Genomic DNA, 26,914 nt, shown 5'->3' on the forward strand with positions numbered 1-26,914 from the left:
GTCTGTTTTCAGACAAACACAAATCACACTTGCTTTAAAAGATCTTCAAAAGGAGGACTCCACAATTTTCATCAGCGACTCCCACGAGACCCCAACTCAAAGCTCTGCCTTTCAGTGATGTTAGTGCTACAGACCTCTTGTTTGCTTTGAGAACCTATGAAAGCTACTGGCAAAATGTTTATTTCTGCAAGTACTTGTTTTCTCCAAAAGTCCCATCTCCAGTAACTGCCACAGGGTAAAGAACTCTATGGTCTATAAAATGCCCAACACATCAAAGACACAAAACTAACATTTGGTTTTATTAATGCACGGATTTAAAAAAAAAAAAAAAACCCACAGCAAATATCAGTTTCTTACAAGTAGTATAAAATAACTTCATGAGTAATCTTTGTGACCAACATTTCAAGTTGAGAGAGTGCCATGATTTCCCCAAATTTAGAGTCCCGTCTGGGTTAGAGGTTTTTTTTGTTTTGTTTTGTTTTTTAATTTCTCATCATCAATCGACAAAGCAGTTTTCTCTTTCAAATATAAAAGGGCCCCTTGTAAAATTCCTAGTAAATTTCTGGGAAGCCAGAGGGAAGGATACCTGGAAATCAGGATGTAAGCAAGATAAACCTGAAGCTAAAGCTTTCTTAAAATACATAGATTCTAAGGGGAAGGAAATAAGTGGTTAGAAAAATATTTTGTAAACAAAAAGCATGATAGTGTGATATATTTACTGTACTCAAAATACATTAGAATAATGTACATATGAGAGCTTGGAGGAAAAAGGACCACCTTATATTTCAGAAGAAACTTTTATATTTCAATCCTATTGAAAAATAATTTGTTTAAGGAAATAGCATTTCTCTTTTAAATTATAAGCAAAAATATAAAAACATTTGACTGAATGTTATAGGAATGTTTAGAAGTTTACCATTTTACTTGAAATTTTTTGTTGTTATTTTTATTACACTTTGCAGACAGAGACATTTCCTTAGTTAAGATAACAAAGCTTACTTTGTTTGGTATTCTTCCATTATCAAAATCCCTTGTAACTATGTAAGTCTATTATCTCTAACTGGAGAGATAATTAAATATTGAAGACCTCACTGACTGTTCTAATTCAACTGATACGCCTGGGGTCCAAGATTCCCTTGCATTTCTTAATGCTAGAGACTATTTTGACAGGGTGTGTTCTTCAGTAAGTAGTGTCCTTCTACTTGTAAGATGTATCCTGGGATTTCTTTTTCTCCTCTCCGTTTGGAGAGGGAAGTGTGACAAAAGAGACAAAAAGTAAATTCATAGGTGTTTGGGGCTGGGTCTGGGCCCGGGAATTAATTGTAAATGTGCACAGGAAATCTTCCTGGGGTGATGAAAATAAATGTTCTAAAACTAGATTGTGTTGGTAACTGCACAAATTGGTAGAGTTACTGAAAATCATGGGGTTGTACACTTCAAAAGGGTGAAATTTTATGGTATGTAAATTACACCTTGACAAAGTTGTGTTTTAAAAAATTGATTAAAAAGTAGTATTTCTTTATTCTTTTTACTTGCACCTCTTCTGATTTTGTTTCAAGGACACACTCCCAAGAGGCTGCAGCATATACAAGGCAGCTGCATTTCTTCGTTTTTCTGAGAGCGAGTTTGCCTTTAATAAGTAGGGGATTCTTTCCTCTCCACCTGACACTCCTTATGAGACCCAGTATTTGTGTGATGACTTGTGTTTCTTTTTCTTTTTTTTTCTTTTTTTATTTATTTGACAGAGACACAGCAAGAGAGGTAACACAAGCAGGGGGAGTGGGAGAGGGAGAAGCAGGCCCCCTGCGGAGCAGGGAGCCCAATATGGGGCCTGATCCCAGGATCCCGGGATCATGACCTGAGCCGAAGGCAGACGCTTAACGACTGAGCCACCCAGGCGCCCCGACGTGTGTTTCTATACAGAACAAATCCTCACTTAGAACTGTGCCTTGTTTCTCCATGGAAATGCCATGGCTATAGGATTTCCCTAGAATTTAGAACAACTTAAAATTTCAGTAACGAAAAGTCGCACGTGTATTTGTGTGTGGGGGGGGTGGAGTTGTTATTTGGATGTTTTGTTATTAGAGGAGGTTATTGAGGATTATGAACAATTATGGAAATCTGAACTGAATTGACTTCATTAGTTGATTATGGTGAAGCACAAAAATAATTTATCAGATCCAGTCATTTAAAGAGAATTGAAATTAAAACAATTTTAAGGGATAAATTTTAAAAGGCAATTTTTCTCCAAGTGAAAATGAGTTTCCTTTAAGAGTAATACACACATTGCAGACAATACCCTTCCTAGTCGAAACCCTTGCCTATTGAAAAAAAGTCTTACCCTGATAAGAAATAACTCCTTGACCCAAAGTTTACTTTAAAGGAAGGTAGGCTGTTTTTTTTTTCTTCTGAAAACGTTTGGCTTTTATCCTGTTCTTAATCTCTTTGGGTCTGGTTAGAAGGGAGGCCATTGACTAGTGACCTTTGGAACTTTCTGCCTTCAGAGGCCGTAGTGTCTTTTTCTATCTCATGGCTTTCTATTGGAAGGCTGGATGGAGATAAATTGCAGCAGTTTTGTTTCTTATCTTGATTGTATTTTTCAGCATGAAATCCTTCCCATCTTCTTCCCTTGAAAACGGCCAAGCTTGCAAAACTGGACTCGTTAAACACAGGTGTGAGAAGGAAAAGTAAACTGCCCCATGGGCAGCCCTCATGGGTAGAATGTCTGAGCAGTTTGTCTGCAATTGACAGAGTGCCTACAACCAGGGAAAAATACATGATAAGGGCTTTAATTTATGCCTTGAAAGCTAGCCAGTTTCCACTTAATAAGCATTTTGTTTATATTTTAAGTTACATTATTATTTAATCAGCACTTTTAAAAGCCTTCATCTATGCCCTTTGTTTTTTAACAGGAGTATTCTTTTCTCATTAGAGTAACTCCCAAAAGGCTTTGCAAAGGAGTCTAATTCATCCAGTAAAATGGAACTAACCTCTGTGCAACTGGAACACTTCACCGAAACTATGATAGAGAACATTTCAGCTTCCCAAGCAAGGTAAGTAACAGTTTCTGGGAAAATTTTTATTTTTTTATGTCGCTCCTTTTTCCAGTTTTATTTTATGTTGGTGGCTTTAAAGGTTGTGGGTTTTGGGGTTTTTTTTTTTAAGACTTTACTTATTTATTTGAGAGGATGAGAGAGCAAGCAAGAGCACAAGAGCAGGGTGAGGGAGAAGCAGATTCCCTGCTGAGCAGGGAGCCCCATGTGGTGTGGGGGCTGGATCCCAGGACACCAGGATCATGGCTGGAGCTGAAGGCAGCCGCTTAGCCCACTGAGCCACCCAGGTGCCCCTAAAGGTTTTTGAAAGGCTGAAAATTTTTTTTACAAACTTAAAATATTTTTTAAAAACGTAAAGGATTTCCACTATTTAAATTATTTTCTATCCTTACACATTCATATACTTTTAGTATCTCATATGCAGCTAATCATGAAGGTTATGTCAGATGCTTACAAATAAGTGTACACGGGCACCTGGGTGGCTCAGTTGGTTAAGCGACTGCCTTTGGCTCAGGTCATGATCCTGGAGTCCCAGGATCAAGTCCCACATCGGGCTCCCTGCTCAGCAGAGAGTCTGCTTCTACCTCTGACCCTCTTCCCTCTCGTGCTCTCTATCTCTCATTCTCTCTCTCAAATAAATAAATAAAAATCTTTAAAAAAAAACAAATAAGGTACACATTCTGAAATAAACTTTCAAGCCAACAACAGAATACTGTGATACAGGTGGTCAATAGATGCTCTTTCTATTGACTTTTTTTATTGCTTAGTTAATAATACATTAAAGTGATGCAACTGAATTATAAAAGTGAAAGTATAAATATATTTATCTCTAAATCCATGCTGAAACATTTTCTAGATAAAGTTGAGACGCTCTCTCGTTGACTATGAAAATTTTACTGAGATGCAATAGATATTTAAAATCATTACTACATTGGGGCGCCTGGCTGGCTCAGTCAGAAGAGTGTGATTCTTGATCTCTGTGTTATGAGTTCAAGCCTTATGTTGGGTGTAGAGATTACTTACTTAAAAATAAAATCTTAAAAGAAAAGAAAATCCTAAAATCATTACTGTGTCAAAGTGCCCGCATCAGGTCATAAAGATTCTAGCACCTGAAGGGAAATACATTTAATTAGCTAGATTTCATTAAGCACTTATTTTGAGCGGGACCCCATACTAAGTGCTTTTTGTATGTGTTTGTTTGCTTGTTATTGGTTTTTTTTCATTTAACCATCAACAACCCTCTGAGGTAAATACTGTCCTCCACTCATTCACTCTTACAGACAAGGGTCTGAGGCTTAGAATGTTTTCTAAATCATCAGCCTTGTTGAAATTGTGGTATCCCTTAATGATCCCCTCCTGGCACAAAGGTATAGGGAAAGCAATTGGCTCAAGAATTTAGTGGATGATTTCTTCAGCATGAGACTCATTTCTTCAGAAGATGTCACACCCAACGCTGCTACCTGATAGGTCAGCTGTGGCATCCAGGGCCATTCTTTTGTGAACCAATTTCCTTCAGTCTGACCGTGTTTTGATATTCTGAATCACACGTGCAGGACTGTTACTTCGGACTCCACTGGACTAACGAGCATGGTGGGACAGAATCTCTGCCGTGTTTACTGTGTGCCCAACACAGAGCATAAGGCACCGTTGGGTAAGTACTTAGCACATACGAATGAAAGGAAAGAAGGGAAAATGAGAAGCGTGCTCGAATTCACATTTAGGGAATATTTATCCAGCCGGTCACATTACTAAGTGCTCTGCCTATGTTATTTTAGTTTACTGTCTAAGCAACTGCCAGAAATAGATATAAATAGCCCCATTTTTCTCTCTGAGGCTTAGAGAGTTTGAAGATAGTCCTTAAGCTTGTGCAGTAAGAGAGGGACAGGCTGGAACCTCAATCAAGGTCTTCCTGACAAAAATCCATGTTCTTCACCAGGACGCACTAGGCTTCCTCCAAAGAGATTTGCCTCATATAAGTGTTTTTTTTAATTTTATTGTATTATGTTATGCTAATCACCATACATTACCTCATTACTTTTTGATGTAGTGTTCCATGATTCACTCTTTGCGTATAACACCCAGTGCTCCATTTAATACGTGCCCTCTTTAATACCCACCACCAGGCTAACCCATCCCCCACTCCCCTCCCCTCTAGAACTCTCAGTTTGTTTCTCAGAGTCCATAGTCTCTCATGGTTCGTCTCCTCCTCTGATTTCACCCCTTTCGTTTTTCCCTTCCTACTATCTTCTTCTGTTTTTTCGTAATATATATTGCATTATTTGTTTCAGAGGTACACATCTGTGATTCAACAGTCTTGCACAATTCACAGCACTCACCATAGCACATACCCTCCCCAATGTCTATCCCCCAGCCACCCCATCCCTCCCACCCCCCACCACTCCAGCAACCCTCAGTTTGTTTCCTGAGATTAGGAATTCCTCATATCAGTGAGGTCATATGATACATGTCTTTCTCTGATTAACTTATCTCGTTAGTATAATACCCTCTAGTTCCATCCATGTTGTTGCAAATGGCAAGATTTCGGTTTTTTTGATGGCTGCATAATATTCCATTATATATATATATATATATATATATATATATATATATATATATACCACATCTTCTTTATCCATTCATCTGTCGATGGACATCTGGGCTCTTTCCATAGTTTGGCTGTTGTGGACATTGCTGCTATAAACATTGGGGTGCACGTACCCCTTCAGATCACTACATTTGTATCTTTGGGGTAAATACCCAGTAGTGCAATTGCTGGGTCATAGGGTAGCTCTATTTTCAACTTTTTGAGGAACCTCCATACTGTTTTCCAGAGTGGTTGCACCAGCTTGCATTCCCACCAACAGTGTAGGAGGGTTTCCCTTTCGCCGCATCCCCACCAACATCTGTCATTTCCTGACTTGTTATTTTAGCCATTCTGACTGATGTGAGGTGATATATCTCACTGAGGTTTTGATTTGGATTTCCCTGATACCGAGCGATGTTGAGCACTTTTTCATGTGTCTGTTGGCCATTTGGATGTCTTCTTTGGAAAAATGTCTGTTCATGTCTTCTGCCCATTTCTTGATTGGATTATTTGTTCTTTGGGTGTTGAGTTTGAGAAGTTCTTTATAGATTTTGGACACTACCCTTTATCTGATATGTCATTTGCAAATATCTTCTCCCATTCTGTCGGTTGTCTTTTGGTTTTGTTGACTGTTTCTTTTGCTGTGCAAAAGCTTTTTATCTTGATGAAGTCCCAATAGTTCATTTTTGCCCTTGCTTCCCTTGCCTTTGGAGATGTTTCTAGGAAGAAGTTGTTGTGGCTGAGGTCGAAGAGGTTGCTGCCTGTGTTCTCCTCTAGGATTTTGATGGACTCCTGTCGCACATTTAGGTCTTTCATCCATTTTGAGTCTATTTTTGTGTGTGGTGTAAGGAAATGGTCCAGTTTCATTCTTCTGCATGTGGCTGTCCAATTTTCCCAATGCCATTTGTTGAAGAGACTGTCTTTTTTCCACTGGACATTCTTTCCTGCTTTGTTGAAGATTAGTTGACCATACAGTTGAGGGTCCATTTCTGGGCTCTCTATTCTGTTCCACTGATGTATGTGTCTGTTTTTGTGCCAGTACCATATTTTCCTGATGATGACAGCTTTGTAATAGAGCTGGAAGTCCGGGATTGTGATGCCACCGGCTTTGCTTTTCTTTTTCAACATTCCTCTGGCTATTCGGGGTCTTTTCTGGTTCCATACAAATTTTAGGATTATTTGTTCCATTTCTTTGAAAAAAGTGGATAGTATTTTCATAGGGATTGCATTAAATGTGTAGATTGCTCTAGGTAGCAATGACATCTTCACAGTATTTGTTCTTCCAATCCATGAGCATGGAACATTTTTCCATTTCTTTGTGTCTTCCTCAATTTCTTTCCTTATATAAGTTTCTTGCCTCATATAAGTTTTAAGAAATTTGGAAACATTCTTGGCTGGTAACTTTATTTTAGTTCCCCCAGATCTCCATGCTATGCCCTTCACGGCCTTGCTCTGCCCCTGGGAGCTGACCCTTGGACTATATGGTGGGATCCTCTGCTTGCTGGAGGGCAGGAGGACAAAGAGGTCAGGGTGCTTCTTTTGAAGCCTGCTCCCTGCTACAGGGCCACAGTTTGGGTGGCGGCTGCCTCTCTCTAGACCATTCTCAGAGGGGGCAATAGTGCCCCCAAGAGGGTGAAACCTGGTTCTTGAGGTGTGGTTAGGGGTAAAAAAAAACAAAAACAAAAACCCAAATAACTCAACCCTACCTGATAAAATCTTATCTCTTCATTGTTAATTTATTTCATTAGGTAGAATTTGAATTAGATTTATTTTTTGGAGGAAGGGGGGAGGTTGAGGTAGAGGTAATAACTAAAAATAAATGGGAGGAACATTAGTCTGGAACCACATCTCCTGTGGTTCCAGAGAACAGAACCAGACTGTTCTCTGAGGTTCCAACTCTCACTGGCTCCCTCCTATGATGGCAGCTCTAGAAGTGATAAAACTTCATGCTGTGACAGTCCCTGGGAGTCTCCAACATCCCTATATCCCTTGGCCATGCCCACACCTCTTTACCAGGGCCTTCGCCAACGTCTTTCAGGGGAAATCATTTGAATTCCATTTCCTGATGAACTCTTGACAATACAGATTCCAACGGTTTCTAACGATGACATGAACAGTTCACATAAGCTATGGTTTAAGTTGTAAATTATAGCCAAATAGATTTAGGGCACATGAATTCTTTTCCAAACTTAGCAAATAATATGGCTCAGGGCTTTCTCCTTGTCCCATGTCTTGGCCTTTTTTTTTTTGGTCTCTCTCTCTCTGCTGAGTATGTGTCCCTCAACTACTTTATCTTTCCCAGAGCAAAATGCTCTCATGATTGGAACAAATGATCTAATGATTATACAGTTATAAAGAAAAGAGGATTTTATTTTTAAGTATACATGTTGTAACTTCCTGACTCCCTTGGAAATAATTTGATTTATCCACCAAGAAATTTGTTAATACAAAGAAGAATCAAGAGCCTTACAACATTAGAAACAGAAATTTATCTTTAAAAGTCCCTCATGAATCTACAAATGTCATATATGTAAAAGCTACAGATTTTTACACATGTTTTCATATATGTAAAGATGAGTTTTGCATTTGAATTCATTTTAGATACTGAAATAACTTAGCTGAGAGCTTGTAAAATCAAGGAAAGCTTATTCGGATTTCTCTACTTCCGTGAGCAATAAACTCCAAGGTCTTATCAATATTTAGTGTACATAAATTCCTTATGCGGAAACAAAACTTTCTTGGGCAGACCTGATGGATCAGTAATCATTTAAGCCTGTCAGAGACTCTCCATCAAAAACAAGCAATAGTCTGTCATATCTTTAATTTTAGAATACAACATGATATTTAGGAACACAATTTTTCATAAAACGTTTTGAAATTCCCATAGTGTTTGGTTGATTTTTCAATTTACTCATCTTTTAAAACTAGAGAATCCATTTATTTTTAGGTTAATTTGGAGATTAAAAGTAATTATAATGTCTTTGTCAGCTCTGTGTGATCAGTTATGGCTCATCTTAAAGATACTTAGTAGTTTATCCTCTATTTTTTACAACATAGCGGTCACATTTTTATCAATTGTACACAATTCTAAAAAGATTCCTGATAGCTTATCTACTTACACATTCAATTAATCTTCCCATTTCCTTTGTCCAATTAAATTTTGAAGCAAGGGGCGCCTGGGTGGCTCAGTCGTTAAGCGTCTGCCTTCGGCTCAGGTCATGATCCCAGGATCCTGGGATCAAGCCCCGCATCGGGCTCCCTGCTCCACGGGAAGCCTGCTTCTCCCTCTCCCACTCCCCCTGCTTGTGTTCCCTCTCTCGTCGTGTCTTTCTCTGTCAAATAAATAAATAAAATCTTTAAAAAAAATAAAATAAAAATAAATTTTGAAGCAAAATAATACAGATGTTTACAGACCCAAATTATAAATTCATTTCAGAGCAATACTAAGTATGAATTATAATTAGAACATCAAGTTTGTTCTGATACTTTCTAACCTCTCTGAGGAAGTGAGTTTTTCAATTTAGGCACACAATATATCAAATTAGAAGGTATTCTCCTTTACTTATGAAGTCTTTGTCTTTTCATTGTGTATATGTGTTTTTTTTAAGATTTATTTATTTATCTGAGAGAGAAAGAAAGTGTGAGTGTGCAAGCAGGGGAGGGGCAAAGGGAGAGTATCCAAGCACACTCCCCCTGAGCCCAAGGTGGTGGTGTGGTGGCGCTTGATCTCACAACGCATGAGATCAGGACCTGAGCTGAAACCAAGAACTTGGATGCTTAACCGACTGAGCCACCCAGGCGCCTCCGTTGTGTGTTCTTTATCAAATTTGTTTTTTAATTGTGGGCTAATTAAAATTGCCTAAAGTTACAACCTAGACAACCAACTCTAATATTCCAGCAAACTGTGATTTTGGTTATTCCCAAATAATAACAGATTATTTAGAGAGAGCTATAGTGAGAGAATTTTTAAAAATTTAAAAAACATAGACATATAGTTTTCTCTAAAATGTTCCCTTAAGATTTTTTAACAGTTTAATGGTATAATTGACATATAATAAGTTGCATATACTTAAAATGTACAATTTGATAAATGTTGGCATATGTGTACACCCAAGAAATGATCACCACAATTAAGAGAGTGAACATATCCATCACCTTCAAAGGTTTCCCTGTTCCCTTGGGCAATCCCACCCTCCTGCCTTGTCTATCCCTCTAATCTGTTTTCTGTCACTTGGATTAGTTTGCATATTCTAGAGTTTTATATAACCAGAACCATACAGTATATATACATATATATATATTCATTTGTAGCTGACTTCTTCACTCAGTATAATTATTTTGAGATTCATCTATGCTGTGGCTTATATTGATAGTTCATTCTTTCTACTACTAAATAGTATTCAGTTAAATAGATAAACCACAATAGATTCATCTGTTCATCTGCTGATGGACATTTGAGTGGTTTTTGATGACTAAAAATAAAAACTGCAAAACATATTTGCATGTAAGGGTTTGGTTATATACTTTCTTTTCTTTTGGGTAAATGTTTAGGAGTGAAATGGCTGGATCACATCATAGGTATATTTTTTAACATCTTAAGAAAGTGCCAAATGGTTTTCCAGACTCGTTGCACCATTTTATATTCCCACCAGCAATGTATGAGGATTACAGTTTCTTAACATCCTTGTCAACACTTATAATGATCCATTTTTTACATTTTAGCCATTCTAATAAGTATATAGTGACTTCTTTTTTATTTTAATTTGCATTTTCTTAATGACTAGTGATGTTAAGCATCTTTCAACGTGCTCACTTGCTATTTATATATCTTCTCTCATAAAGTGGCTCTTCAAATCTTTTTCTCATTTTTTAGTTTTTTTTATTATTGAGTTTTGAGAACTTTCTATGTATTCTAGATACAAGTTATCAGCTATATGCTTTGAAAATATTTTCTCCTGGTGTATAGCTTGTTGTTTTTTCTACAGAGGTGTCTTTTAAATTGCAAAATTTTCAAATTTTATTAAGTACAGTTTACAGCTTTTTTTCTCACTTCATTTGTTTTGGGTCTCTTAAGAATCACTGTCCTTTGTTACCTGATGCCCAGTGTCTTGAAGACCATGGTTTCATATATTTTTTCCCTCTCTCTCTCAATTTCCCTCTCTCTCTCTACTTTTCTTATGTTTGTTTCAGGTGAGAGTGTAAATTTGTTTCCCATGATCCTGTGTTAGCTGAAAGTGGGAGTCCTCTTCAGTTTTCAGAGATTTTAAATACATTAATCAATAAGTTGAAAAAAATACTATGCCTTCCTTTAAATATAGCTTGAAGTTCTATTACACATTTTTAGATAGTTTGGTGTCTTTTTATTTTGTGCCCAATGAAAGTATTACCTTTTTTTAAAGATTTTATTTATTTATTTGACACAGAGAGAGAGAGTACAAGCAGGGGGAGCAGCAGGCAGAGGGAGAAGCAGGCTCTCCGCTGAGCAGGGAGCTCGATCACCCTGGAATCATGACCTGAGCCAAAGGCAGACGCTTAATCTACTGAGCCACCCAGGCGCCCTAAAAGTATTACTTTTGACCCTTTTTTATTACATAGATTCTTTTACTATTGTCTTACTATTTCTTTTAGCTTATAAGACATTATTTCCTTTTCTACCAGTTTGCTCTTTGAAAACAAATTTTATTTCTCTTGGAACATGATGTCAAAGACTGAATTTGGAAGAAAGTCTAAGCTCAAATCCATGAAAGAGACACCACAGGAAATAAATGCTATAACCATGGCTTCTCCAGGTGTTGAATTAAATGGTTATTAAGCTAATTGGTAGCTAATCCTGGCATCTATTATCATTTAATATAATTAGTGTATAAATAAGGTGATATAAATTGTGTTCTGTGTGAAGTTGTTACTGATGATTGTTATCTCTGTGTGCACGTGAGAAAACCAATAAGAAAAATGATGATTATTAGTGACAATGATAATAATTATAGGCCTTCTCTGATTATTCTAGCCCAATCTGCTCTTTTTCTTCTCATGTTGATTATACTTATATTCTTTTCCATGTAGAATGGCATATTGTTATGGCTCCTTAAAAAATAAGTTTACATGGATTCTTTTCTCCCAAATAACACTATAAACTCTTTGATGGTAGGCATTGAATTCACTCCTACTAAAAAGACTTTTTTAAATTTCAGGGCACCTGGATGGCTCCAATGGTTGAGCATCTGCCTTCAGCTCAGGTCATAATCTCGGGGTCCTGGGATCAAGCCCTGTGTTGGGCTCTCTGCTCAGCAGGGGGTCTGCTTCTCCCTCTCCCTCTGCCTCTCCCCCAGTTGGGGCTTGCTTGCTCTCTCTCTCTTTCTCAAGTGAATAAATAAAATCTTTAAAAACAAATAAATTTCTATTATTTGAGGTTCTATAAGGAATATGGTGGAGACAGTCCACCCAGATCCATTCTCTTTCTCCACAGTTAGGCCCTTTGTGCACAACTAGACTACATTTTACAGCCTCCTCTGCAGTTATAGGAGTTGCAATGGAAATACTTCTCACCAGCGGGATGTGAGAAGCGAGGTGTCCCTACTGTGGGGTCTGGGACTTAATTCAATGGGCATACCTCCTCCAGATTCTTTTATTCCTTACCCCCAGCTGAAATGCAGGCATGGAAGCCATCCAGCTTTTTACCATGCAGATGAAGAAAATTTCTTGGGAACAGGTTGAGACCTGAATCATCATGAAGAGCAGAGCTTCGCCACTGACCTGGACCATTCATACCGAGACTGTTGCATGAGAAAGAAATGCATTCCTTTATTCTTTAAGCCTCTGTGTGGTTGATCATCTTTTTCCAGTAGCCCAATTCCACATTAACCGATATGATGGGGTCTGTCTCAGTCTTCCTTACATGGCCAGTAGTTGAGTTGCCCTGTTGCTGGTGACTGCATGGGCTTGGTTTACCAGCTTTGAACTGCTGTTTGCAGTTCTGCTTCAGTTTTTTTCTCTTTTTCTGGTTATCCATATGTACACGGAGAATTTTAGCTCCTCTAATAAAATTGTCTGATATTTTACCATTTATTTATTTATAATAGATTCGGGTCATCCATCAAATGTTTTAGAGCATCTGCCTAGAGCACTGTTATGGGTTGAATTGTTTCCCTCCAAATTCAAATGTTGAAGTCTTAACCCCTAGTACCTTAGAATGTGATCTTACTTGGAAATCAGATCTTTACGGAGATAACCAAGTTAAAACAAGGTCATTAGGGTAGGCCCTAGTCCAATATGAATGGTGTCCCTGTAAAAAGGGGAAATTTAAGATAGGCATATACAGGGAGAATGCCATGTGAAAATGAAGGCCGAGATTGGGGTGATGCACCTATAAGCCAAGAAATACCAAAGATTGCCATTAACCCACCAGAAGCTAGAAGAGAGGCCTGGAACAGATTTTCCCTCACAGCCCTCAGAAGGAACCAACCCCATGACAGCTTTACTTTGGACTTCTAGAACTGGGAGACAATAAATATCTGTTGTTTAAGCCACTCAGGTTTTGGGGTGTCTGGGTGGCTCAGTCGTTAAGCATCTGCCTTCGGCTCAGGTCATGATCCCAGAGTCCTGGGATCCCGCATCGGGCTCCCTGCTTGGCGGGAAGCCTGCTTCTCCCTCTTCCACTCCCCCTGCTTTTGTTCCCTCTCTCACTGTGTCTCTCTCTGTCAAAATAAATAAAATTAAATTAAAAAAAAAGCCACTCAGGTTTTTTTGTGCTTTGTGAGTGCAGCCCAACAAGCTAACATACACACCTAGAATATTAATACTAAGAAGAGTGTAGCATTGAATTCAGATTAATAGCCAGAGTTCTAGAGGAATGACATAACATGGCGAAAGGCAAATTCTAAGTCACTGAAGGGCTGGGATGGTTGATTTTTTGGTCCATGCTCTTTCCTGCAGATGTTTCTGTGCCAAACGTGTGTAGGAGACAAAAGTAGGCAAGATACAGGTCTTACTCTTAAGGAACATAAAATATAGTAACAAATTGGCAAGGATGAAAAAGTTTGATTCACATACTATTGGCAAGTGTGTTTGTTGAAAAAAGGTATGCATGTGCACAGATTTGGGAAGTGTAAATTGGTGCATTCTTTTCAAAAGGCATTTTAGTAACACTCAAAATGCACATTACTAAAACGTGGTAGACAGAGCACATGCATTTCCTCTACACACTCCTGAAACCACACTAGTATGATATTTCAGAGAGAAAAACAGTAAAAAACCACAAGAATAAAGAGACTAAAAAGAAGCAGATAAAAGAAATCAACAACATTTTGGAAGAAGGAAAGCAGATGGAGAAGTGATTATTAAATTCACAGAATAAATGGCTGCAAGCCAATAAGAAGGAAGCTGACTTATATTCAAGAAACATTCAAGAACCCCTGTCAATAAGTAGAGGCACCAGATACCTCTGAAGGTGAGGAAACAAAGGACTGAGAAGTATTTGAACGTCTCTTTGTAAGCAGGAACTTGACACCCTCTTCAGTCTCTCCCCTCTTCCACCCAGCCAAGGACCAGTCGACCCCTCCCTCACCTCATCAAAGCAGGAGCTAGGAATTTGATTGACTGTATAGATAGAGCCAGAAATACCAAACGCAGTGGCAGGAAGAGTGGTAGAGGAGAAACCCAGGGCTGAAACAGGATTGACTGAAAGTCTACATGTTTACTCTCCATGTGGCAGATGGGAGAATTTCTCTCTGGACTGAGTCTCTTTGGAAAGGGTGATCTGTAGATACAATGAAAGAGCCAGATGCCGACCCAGTCACCTACAGTGATTCCAGTCTGTCAATAAGCTCCATCATGGGCACAGAGTTTCCAATTAGATCTTTGGTGCCTCAATTCTAAATCTAAATAGACAGCCAAAGTTCACCAAACATTTAAGGAGATCCTCTGACATGAAGAAAGATCAGAATGGACTTACAGAAGACAAAACAAAAAGATTTGGATGAAATAAATGAAAACCTGAAAATCAGTGACTGTAGAGAGAGAAGAGATTTATTGTATGAAGAAAAAAGTATTTATATCTGTATGGGCATTCAGAGGGCAAGAAGTAACACTCAAATTAAAAAATTAGGGTAGCAGAAACTCTGAATATTGATTTTACTAGAAATTATGGTGGAATTGGGAAGATGAGAGAAAAGAAAGTGTGCTTAAGGGAGTGCATAAGGTGATGGAGGAAGGAAAGCTGTGGAGCGATGGGGTAAGAACAGCTGTTTTTCATTATTCACTTTGTACTAATTATCTCTTGATAAAAATAGAATAAAATTATAAAAAAGCAAAATAATAAGGAAAAAGAACTGTCAAGACACTTGATTTCAACTGAATGTTCTTCACTATTCTAGTACTGGAGATAGATGTTGTCCTTTTCTCTAATTCGGTAGCTTTCCAAGTTGGAAGGACAATGAGAGGCTAAAACAAGTGAGAGAATTCCGCTACCCAAGCTGCAGACTGTCTTTGGCAAACAAGATTTATTTCAGCTCCTTGGGAAGGACACCAAAGGCTTGTTCCTAGAGCTCAGATACCTCAACATGTCTTGACCAAGAGGACATTTCAGCAATGAGGGGATGGTAGACACTAGATCAGAAATCTGAAGGGAGGACGTGTGATTATTTGTAGAATGTGCAGATGATCTAATCTAAAAATCTAGATTTTGATTATCTAAATCAAATTATTTAAATTCAAATTATCTAAATATTTGAATATCTAAAAATATTCAAAATTATGCCATAGCTATACTGCATTAAAGAAATTAAATAAGCACTAAAAATAAAATACATATGCCTTTTAATGCAGCAATCCCAAATTCCTCTTTTTTTTTTTTTAGATACCTAACCTAACCCAGAAATCAGCAAACCTAGGGGCCAAATCTAGCCCATCGTTTGTTTTTGTGCAGCCTGTAAGCTAAGAACAGGTTTTAGATTTTTAAAGGGTTGAGAAAACCAAAAGAATAACACTTTATGATATGAGACAATTATATGAAATTCAAATTTCAGGGTTCCTAAGTGAAATTTTTCTTGAATACCGTCATGCCCATTTTTTAACATATTGTCGAAGGGTGCTTTCTTGCTACAGTGACAGAGTTATGCAGAAAGAGAGACCATACGAACCACAAAACTGAAAACATTTATTATTTGTCGCTTTAGGAAAAAGCTTGCTGACCCTTGATGTAGACCATCTAAGTGAAGTATCTTTCCAGATTACTATTTCTCCTCATTTTTTTAGATGTCCTGCCCACACACAATTCAAAAACAATATTTTAAATTCTCCACTGGATGTCTTTCCAAAGGAATTCAAATTAATTTTCAAGGAAAATGTTCTTTTTCACACTTCGATTTCAAAGGTTCAAAAATATTTAATTAAATTGCATGATTATAAAGACAGGTACAAATAGAATAAATAGTTTGGTACCCGACAACTGACCCCTGGTAAATACGGAACCCAAGTGATGGGAGCAGAAGAGCATCGGCATGCTGGACAGGACCATGGGCTTTGAGCATGCGCGGCATCACCGTCGTGTTCTATTGAGAGAAAGCCGAGTGCAGGTTAAGGTGGTGCACGGATTGATTGAGTGGAAGTTGTTTAAGAGATTTTACATTGAAATTGTTGTCTGGTTATTTCAGCTGTTTAGTTTTCTCGCCCCAACTAAAGTATAAACTCCGAAATGGCAGGGGATGCTTCTCACATTCCTTTGTATCCTTCCCCCAAGCATGGTGTGTTGAACTGAGCACAGCACCAATGTTCAGTCTGAGCCTCCTGAACGGAGGTTAGACAATGAATCTCCTGGAAGCCCGAGGTGACAGTTCCTGGGGCAAGTCAGTTCTCACAGCCGCATAAAAAGGTCTGCTCGCCCACTGATTGTAGGCCCTCGATCTGTTTTGATTTGCGATGCTGTATTTCTTTTTTGCCATTCTCCCAAATGACCCCTTCAGCGTTCCTGATTCATTTTTATGCTTTCACGTCTACCGCTTCAATGTTGGACTCTTGCCTAAGCAGCAAAATTCAAAGAAAAGTCTCCTGTCAGAATTGCTGATGTGAAGGAAGACCGTAAGGTTCAAATGACTTCATAGCGCATAAAACAATGTGAGTGAAAATGGGCACATTATTTATTGTTCACGACCAAGATGGGGATGCGGCGAAAGCTTGCTCAGTTTTGGTGAGATGGGAGAGCTTGCTGCAAGCTACCTAAAGCTTGAGTTACAAGATGTCATTAATATTGACAACAATAACAACAAAACTGTGTTGAAGGCCCATTGTTATATATAATTTGCATAATTCTTGCCTTAACTGTTTTCATTTTTCTTTACTGGGGCATATGATTAAGAATCTATAGTCGTGCAGCCTAGTCTAAAAGTCCTTGTTACCCTAAGAGGAAAATGCTTTTGTGTTGAAAATTAACCCAACATTTTGTATATATACAAGGTATATATATCTCGATGTATAATTACTCAATATGTGATGAACTGTCAAATGTTAAGCATGTGTGATCTGGTATAGGAAGCACTGATAAAAATTAGGCTATTAATTTTATTCTTCATTTGACTTATGATTTCAGGAGAAGTACCGATTTTTATTACTGAATCACCCTCTTTTGTTAAAAACTGGATAAAATTCTATCTGTCTACATCATTAGTATATTGCAAAGATCCATAAGAGTGGTCTGTGGAGTGGCATTTAAGGTAGCTTTTGGTTTCTTATTTATCAGTTAGCAGTTTTATACAATTGGCACTCTGGTCCTTGATTTATCAGTACATATATCTGTGTCACCTTGATTACACTTAAGGAAAAAGAAAAAACTCTCTGGTCCTCAGTTTCCTTATATGTAAAACAAGTATGTTGAATTAGATTATTTCTTACTCCTGGGTTAAACAATTACGTAGTTACAAAGCAGCTCTTATCAACTACAATTTTTTAACCTCACTTTCAACAATGGCTGAATATAAAGTAACGACACATTTATACTTGTTAAGTATTTGTGTACATATTTTACATATACCCAGAATATTGGAATATATATTTTCACAAGGAATATGGGCTTGTATCCCAACTTGCTTTGTTTCTAAGAGAAAAGGTGAAGAAATAAAGCTTTATCTCTAGCAAGAATAAAAGCTTCATTTCTCCCCTCTGTTTAAGTCATCAGAAAATCTTTGTTACTCCATGACTTCCTCTTCTTGGGGTCCCTGGAGGTGGGCAGTGCAGCTCATAAAACAGCCATCTCTTCCCTGCCTGCTTCCTAAAGAGAAGGCCAATGAGGGCTAAGATGGAAGAATTAATTCACGATGGGACTGACGTGGGCCTGCTAACTGTGCCCGGAATTAGGGAGGCTCATCTGCCCATTGAAGGCCCCACTGGACTGGAGTGACCCACAGAGGGCACATGACTATCCCAACAAGACCAGATGCATGGAGGAACAGAAAAGCAATAAAGATCTCAATGACCAGGCTCCATATACCTAGGGGTAGTGCAGAGTTCAGCTGGCTTGCCTGGTTGTTCTTTCCAAATTCACCAATTCAGTAAGTCACTTCACTTCTTTAGAGGAGAGACAAAATGAGAAAAAGGTCAAGGACTGTGCTTATGGAAAATCATCAGGAATAGAGTAAAGAAGCCTCTTTTCTAAATCTACAGTTGTAGTCATTACTCACTACATTCTCTAGAAATAAACCTTTGTGATTTTTTTTTAATCTTATAGAATGCCAAGATTGGCATGTAAAGCAATTTAATGTAACTTTCCAGGTAGATTTGTCCATAATGAAACCACTCTTGGTTCTACATTTGCCAATGCTCTTTGCAACGAAATGTGTGCACATGTTTAACATTTATCTTCAATATTAACTGTGTTAGCATTACTATTGCTTACTCTGACATTTTAGTTTTAATATTTCTATTTGGAGGAATTAAAATACCCTTGACTTCAAAGGCACAATAACTCATTTTCACAATCTGAGTTCGTGTGAGTGTTTCAGAGGAAACTTGAGAAATGGCTTTGCATGAATTTCAAGAATGAAATGGCTTTGGAGACAATGTTTAAGACTATACCCCTTGGAAATTAAAATCCTACTTGTGGGAATTTCTTCTGTAGAAATTTCTTCTGTTTCTGTAGAAATATATGTCAGTGTACAATGTTGAATGTAGTTTGTTAGAATGAGTGTGTTGGCCAGAATTTTCAGTGACTAGATAAAGACCTATAATGAAATAATAACTAGCAAGTTAAGAACAAAATAGCTACAATCTTGACTTTCATGACAATGGATAGAAGTTATAGGGAGGTAAAGATTTTATTTCAACATGAGGATGAACTTCTCAATGGTAAGAGCTATCCAAGTCTGAAATGGGCTGCTGTAGTCACAAAAAGGCTGTACAATTACTCGGTGATGGTACTTGAATGAGAATCATTCATGCTTGTATTGTGTTGGGTGACTTCCAAATTCTCTTCCAATTCTAATATTCTGTAAGAGCTACTGAAATACGTAATGATGTCAACTCTTTCAAAGTTTTTTTTTCTTTTATATTAGTTAATAGAATATACAAAAACAATCATGCCTCTGCTTGCAGTAATAGAAAAGAATCAGGACCATTTAAAATAGGCTAGGGGAAGAAAAGGACCATTGGAAATGAATTTTTGCAAATTAAAGTATTGAGAATCATATCTATTTTCTAATGAGATTAAAATTATTGCAAGTATGAAGTACCTTATTCTATTAGTATTCCTTTAGTACTTCTGAAAATAGTTTCTATGTATAATCCTTAAATAATACTGAAAATGATCAAAATTCTGTTGGTAAAATTACCTGGCAGATTCTAAACTTTATAAGAGGAAACTCATGAATGAAATCTGCCCGAAGAATGGACACTATTATTTGGAAGTATGTATGGTCCTGAGGATTTGCTAAATAGATGGATTCTACTCTATTGGCCGTAAGTTTTATAAATTAGTCACAGCTTCTTTCTATCTAAACGGATGGAGCAACATTGATTTAGAGTCATCGAGGCAACAATGGTCAGAACACATTACTACTTTCTTTATTGCATCTCAGAGTTAAGCTTCCCCAGAAACACATTTCCTGATTTGATAATAAATGCCACACCCTCCGTGACAACTAGGAGGAGCTGTTTGGTCTTTACTCTTCTCAAAATCCTCGCTGTGGCAACAAAACATTGTTACCTACTTGCACCGAGTCCTCCTTTTGAGCCTTTTGGTTCCCGTATGTAAAGAGTAAAGAAAAATACATGTTTTGTAAAGAAAACACAATTGCTGGGATCTTTCTGCCAGTGAAGATTCTTCTGCCCCTTTTTGTTCTTTTAAATGTTTTCATGAGCTATTTTGAAAGGATGGTTTGTTGAATTTTCTGCTCAATCATCAGTTCTTGGAGTCCTGTTTCTGTGCATAGGAACTTACTACACCGCTCAACTGCTCTTTTACTTTGTAGAACAAAAAATTTAAGTTTCAATCTATGAACACCCCCCCAAGGTCACGCCAAAACAAAACCCCCATATCACTCTACATGACTGAGTCATATACCCATCGAATTTCGAAGGGTCATCATTGGAAACCTGAACATTGAAATATTCATTTACTAAGTGAACATTATGTAAAAAAAATTATATTGGAAGTAAACACAGAGTTTCTGACCTCAAATACTTGAAGATTACATTTGAGAATAGACAAAAGCTTTACTATGACTCAACATTGGTAATAGCAGTAGTTGGAAACAGCATAATTAGAGGTAGGAGACATTTTCTCTGGTGTAAGACTGATGAAATGATCAACATATATACATGTTGTGATGTGTGCATTTTGGAGAGTAAAGGCTAGGGAGTGAGTAAAGTCTGTGTGTGTGTGTGTGTGTATATATATATATATATTTGTGGGGTTTTTTTTGGCTGTCTTCCTAAGGTATCAAGGCTCTAAGAACCCATCAGCCAAATAATATCAGATTGAACATATCCAAATAATATTAGTTTGAATCAAATGAAATCATTGTTTATGTAGATCAAAACCAGGGAATATTGGCATTTTATATGGGTCAACCAATTAACAAAAAAAGCCTGCCTTAGTTTTTTATTGCTGTATACAAATTGCCGCAAAATTTAGCAGCTTAAAATAACACTTATTGTCTCACAGTTCAGTAGATCAGAAGTCTGGGGGTACTTGACTGGATGGATCTTACAAGCCCCAAATCAAGATGGGGCAGGGATCTTTTTTGGAGGCTCTAGAGAAGATTCTGCCTCCAAGCTTAGTCAAATTATTGGTAGAATCCAGCTCCTGTGGTTCTTGCCAGGTGCTGGTCTCAGAAACTAGAAGCTGCTCTTTGGTCCTTGGATGTGGCGCCCTCCATCTTCAAGCCAGCAGTGGTGTGTTGAATCCTCATGCTTCAAATCTCTGACTTCTTCTGCCACCAGCCTGAGAAGGCACTCTTCTTTAAAGGGCTCATGTGTTGATTAGGCCTGCCCAGATAATCATTTTGATTAACCCAAAGTCAATTGATTAGTGACCTCAATGATACCTGCAAAATCCCTTTTGCCATGTAACATAACTAATCTGGGCTTGATAGCTCATCGTATTAGAGTGGGAAATCTTAAGGAATCATTTTAGACTTTTGCCTACCCCATACGTTAAAAATGACCCCAAATGTCTTGGATGTAAAGTCCTCAGTTGCCATAAGTGTGTTATCTGTGACCTGGGAAATTTATCTGTGTACAAGATATCCATGAGAGGATGGGGTGTATTTTCAAAAATGACAAACCTTGAAGGATTTTTCTAGTGCATTAAATGTAGTCAGTGTTCTCCTAACACACTTCAATTTTAATCTTAGTTCTACTCTAAATTATAAAATAATACTTCTTATTTCATGAGTCAGCATTAAAAATAGCTGGAAAATATTATGATAAAAATAAAATTAATCCCAATAAAATAAAATAAATCTCATTTTGCAATATATATGTGTATCAAATCATTACATTGTACCCCTTAGACTTACACAATGTTGTATGCCAATTATATCTCGATAAAGCTGGAAATAAAATGAAATAACAATAAATCTAATGAGAATCTGAGAATGTGTTCTAGAGAATCCATCCTATATTTTTTACCTGGCACCACTTTAAAAAAATAGCCAAGAATATTACCCATAAAAAGAAGAATGAAATCTTGCCTTTGGCAATGACATGGACAGAGCTAGAAAGTATTATGCTAAGCGAAATAAGTCAGTCAGAGAAAGACAAATACCATATGATTTCACTCAGATGTGGCATTTAAGAAACAAAACAAACAAGTAAAGGGAAAAAAGGCAAGAGAAAGAGACAAACCAAGAAACAGACTCTTAACTATAAACAACAAACTGAAGGGGCAGTGGATAGGGGGATGGGTTAAATGGGTGATGGGGATTAAAGGGTGCACTTGCTGTGATGAGCACCAGCTGTTGTATGGAAGTGTTGAGTCACTGTAGTGCCCACATGAAACTAATATTGCACTATATGTTAACTAACTGGAATTTAAATAAAAACTTAAAAGAACTGGAAGAGTTGAGCAAGGAAGGTAACATGTATGCAATAATTAATAACAGCAATTCTAACATTAAAAAAAAGGCCAAGAGTTGAAATAATTAGTACACTTATGAAACTGAAAAAATTACAAAAGATCTCTGCTTCTTAAATTGGAAAAAAGTGTGCATTACTCCTACTAGTCGACATAATGATATTTGGCTGATTTCCACTTCTGGTCTATTTGATAGATTAAATTCAATAACACATGAAGTGTTATGCATACCTCACAAGTTGTAGGGGGGGCTATGCTATGGGGAGAAGAAAATACAGGACATTTTTTTGAGAGCCTAACATTGTAATGTAATAATAAAGGAAACAATGACAACCATTTATTGAGTGCTTACTACATGCCAGGCACTGCGCTATAGGTAAGGGGCACAGAATAAAGTGCTGTGCGAGGTTGTGCAAGGAAGTGGCTGAAGGTGTGGGCTCAGGAATCAAGCTGTCTGGGTTCAAAGCTGGGCTTGATCACTAATTATGTGATAGTGGACAACGTTTTTTGCCTCTCGTTTCTGGGAAATAAGCATTATCAATAACATACTTGTTGAGTGGGTTAAATTTTATCAACTATCAATGAAAAATATTTAGCACAGTGCCTGGCACATAACAATTGTTCAATGAGTAACACACTTAATAATATTATTGGAGGAAAAGAAGATGGAAGAAAAAGTGGAAGGAAATTGATACAGGTAGAGTGATCAAGAAAGGATTTATAAAGGAGATGAAGCTTGTTTTGAATGGAATTAAATTGAATTTTTATACAGTTGACCCTTGAACACAAACAACATGAGTTTGAACTGTGTGGGTCCACTTACATGTGGATTTCCCCCCCCATAAATACAGTACAGTACTGTTAATATATTTTCTCTTCCTTATGATTTTCTTAAAAACATTTTCTTTTCTCTAGTTTATTGTAAGAATACAGTATATAATATATGTAACATACAACATATGTTGTAATCGACTGTTTATGTTATCAGTAAGGCTTCTGGTCAACAGTAGGGTATTAGTAAAGTTTTGGGGGAGTCAAAATTATATGTGGATTTTCAACTATGTGGGGGTGCTACTCCAACCCCCATGTTGTTCAAGGGTCTGCATTCATTCTGAATTATTTCAAATTTACCAAAAAGAGTTTTTATTTTGTAGAAATAAGAAACTGATTAGATCTGTTTCTTTGGACAGTGAATGGTACTAGAGGCAATCCACACATTCTGCTTGTTGGCAAATACTAGGTCTGTATAATTCCATTTTCTTCAAAGATAAGTAAACAAGTGTCTCATCCATTCAGGCTGCTATAACAAAATACCACAGACTGGATGACTCATAAGCAAAAGAATTTATTTCTCACAGTTCTGGAGGCTGAAAGTCTAAGATCAGTGTGCCAGCGTGGTTGGAATCTGGTGAAAACCCTCTTCTACATTGCAGACTGCCAACTTCTTATTGTGTCCTCACATGGAGGAAGGGACTAGAAATCTCTCTCTGGTCTCTCATAAGATATTAATCTCATTCAAGAGGGTGGGGTCTAATTACCTCCCAAAGGTCCCATCTCCTAATACCATTACACTGGGCATTAGGATTTAAGCATATGAATTTTGGGAGGACACAAACATTCAGACCATAGCAACAAGCAAGCAAACCACTTAGCCCCACTGGATCAACAGACTACCACGTTAGATTGGATAAGCAGACTTGTTCCCAATACATGAGACTTAACCCAGGAAATTGGTAAGCCAAGTTTTGATATTTAACTAGACTATGAAGGAATACTATGTATGTTTTTCATCATTATTTGATTGGCCCAAATGCCTTAGTCATTCCCTTCCAACAAAATCCAAGTCAAGATGAACAATGACCGATCAGTAAGGCTCAACCTCCAGTCAGAAGATTGGGAAAGCATCATGGCCATTTAGATCACAAAAAGCCTAGGTTTATAGCCATCCAGTCCATCCATTCTGCTAAGAAATTTTGTTTATATATTTTCTATTCATCCCTAGATGGCCGGTCCATAGATCAATTAACCAATTAACAATCACCTCTTTTTCCAATATATAGCCCTATGATAAGATAAGGCACCTTGATTTTCCTCTGAAGAACCATTCCTTCTCCACTTTCCATCCACGAGTTTCAGGCATAGCTGACCTCAAGTGTGGGGTTTTGATTTGGTTCTGGGTAATCAGAGCATTGAAATACCCTAGCCTTTGCTCTTGGTTCATGGACTCAAAATCCAAACTAGGCCAATAAAATCTTCCTGAGAATTTTTATAGAATTAATTAACAGTTGTGCTTTTTTTTTAGGGTTGCTAAAATGGTAGAATATAGATTTGAATTTCCTGGTGGGTAACATCCTCTATAGGGGAAGAGGTTGCCTGGGAATGGAGACAACCCAAAGAAAACAAACTCAGAAATGGAGAAACTCATTCCTGAAGATGTCATTTGAACACCTATATCCAGCCATGCAGTAAACATCATCCCTCTGGATTTCTAAGTTTATGAGCCAATAAGTTATTTATATGTTGTTTAAGCACATCTGAATTTTCATTTGTTACTATCAACCAAACATGTTCTAATTCAGATTTAATATTGCTGCATCACCCATCCAGATTGATTAATTAATTTCAGTCCCAATTATAGAATCCTGGGGGACAGAATCTTTATCTCCTGGTCTGATCAGTTGTGTTTAGTATCAGACAAGCTCACAGAGCACAAATATGCCTGTTGTTAGCGCTTACCCCAGTGGGTGGGTAAGGAGAGGTACTTTTCATCAAAGAGGACAGAGATATATACCAGAAGTCATTTGGTTCATTGTCTAAGAACATTTTGGAAAAGAGTAATTATTAAAGGGAATTTTCTCTAATTATCATAAAACTCTAACAAGCAAAATGTGTGGGACTTTTACAATCAGAGAATAAGAACATTTAAAAAAGGGAAAAAATCTTTCTCCTTTGTTACATTCGGTGGCTGTTAGGAGTTTTTATTTTTTTTAGTTAACATTTAATAATGGAAATCCATGCAACAAAGTCATTTGAAACAAGGGCAATAGTCCTGAGATGATATGTAGAGAGCCAAAGTCAGGTTAGACATTCTTCCTTCCTGTGGAAGTCTCTTGAATCTCACGCTCTTCAGCCAAATTCCTGTAGCCAGTCCCTAGGATCCGACTGTCTCTAACTACTTCTCTCCCTAAGGTACACTCATTTCATGAACTCATCTGATGTACTGCTAAGTAGAATTTAGAGACTATTTAAAACAGCTTTCATTTGGGATATGTTTTTAAGAAGTTAATAATTATGAAATATAAGAAAGGGAGGAAACCTAATTTGATCAAAAATTCCCAAACAATTTGATATTGCAGGTGTTTATCGGTCCTAACGCAGACTGTGGCTAGTTGGGTCCTCAGTCCTTTATTCCTAAGTCAATCTTTTTCTCTGTGGGAGTGAGTGGTCAGCCAAGCTCAGTCATCATAGAGGAGAAGAGCTGTTGGAAGTTTTTCTGGTCTAACACCATCATTTTACAGAAGACGGGAGCCAGCCTCAGAAAATGAAGTCTAATAAGTGAAGCTAAGAGAGAAGAGCATTCCAGGAAGGAAAAACTACTTGAACAAAGGCACCAAGTTGAGAAAAGTTTAAGCTCAGGGACAACATTTTTGTCAATGAATTTGGATGTGGCTTCTGGTGCTTGAGAAGTGGACTGTAAACTTAGGAAAGGTAAATTATTAGGTCCAAGTTATAGAAAAATTTCCAAGTCAATGTAAAGAGTTTTTCTTTCTTTTTTTAAAAAAAGACTTTATGGGGTGCCTGGGTGACTCAGTCAGTTAAGCCTATGCCTCTGGCTCACGTCATGATCCCAATGTCCTGGGATCCAGCCCCGCATCTGGCTCCCTGCTCAGTGGGGAGTCCACTTCTCCCTCTGCCCCTCCTCCCTGCTTGTGCTCTCTCTCTCTCTCTCTCTCTCTATCAAATAAATAAACAAATAAATCTTTAAAAAAACTTTATAAAACATACAAAAGTGGGTAAAATCTGATCACGAACCCCACGGAGTTATCACCCATCTTCCAAAATGATCAACTTTTGGCCAATTTTATTCCGTCTGTGTCTCACTTCCTCCCTCCTTTCCATGCCCCCAGGTTATTTTGAAGCAAATCTCAGCCATAACATCAATTTATCTATAAATATTTCAGTATATATTCTCCAAAGGAAAAAAAGGTTTTTAGCTATCCTATAGATAGGAGGAAACCTTTGAATATTTGTAACCTGGGAAGCAACATGTTCAGAACTGTGCTCTTTAGAAAGGCTACTCTGACAATTTATGTGTGGGCTGGGCTAGGGAGGAACAGGGCATGGTAAGCACTTCATATTCCCCATTGCTGTTATCACATATGCTACTTTAAAATTAGTTCCTATTTTCCAAATTTAAAATATGCTGTATGATCTTCTATGCTGGTATTGAAAGTAGAAATAATTTATACATTCTTGGCCAAAGGAGTTATTTCCCTTTTGGAGGTTTTGTCATCTTCACATTTCAGTTTCATGGTTTGTAATTCTTTTATTCATTGAGGTGTATGGCGATAATGTAAGTGTGGATTTTTCTATTTCTACTTATATATTAAATATTCATCTTTTATTTTATTATATTGCTCATAAGGACATTCTAAGTACTAGCTTGATGTTTATGGGCGGAAAAAAGCTTTCTTAGCTCCAAAAAATTGCCTTTGA

At 37.5% G+C, this 26,914-nt stretch overlaps 1 long non-coding RNA gene across 1 annotated transcript; it reads left to right on the top strand.

Moving 5' to 3' along the window:
* Positions 1 to 2,585: 2,585 nt before the first annotated feature.
* LOC113919320 lies at positions 2,586 to 11,120 on the top strand. Its single transcript, XR_003518953.1, has 4 exons — positions 2,586 to 2,672; positions 2,933 to 3,053; positions 4,607 to 4,704; positions 11,061 to 11,120. It is a non-coding gene; the product is annotated as an uncharacterized LOC113919320 (long non-coding RNA).
* Positions 11,121 to 26,914: the final 15,794 nt, after the last annotated feature.

Source organism: Zalophus californianus, chromosome 3, assembly GCF_009762305.2.
Source record: "Zalophus californianus isolate mZalCal1 chromosome 3, mZalCal1.pri.v2, whole genome shotgun sequence".
NCBI classification, from domain to species: Eukaryota; Metazoa; Chordata; class Mammalia; order Carnivora; family Otariidae; genus Zalophus; species Zalophus californianus.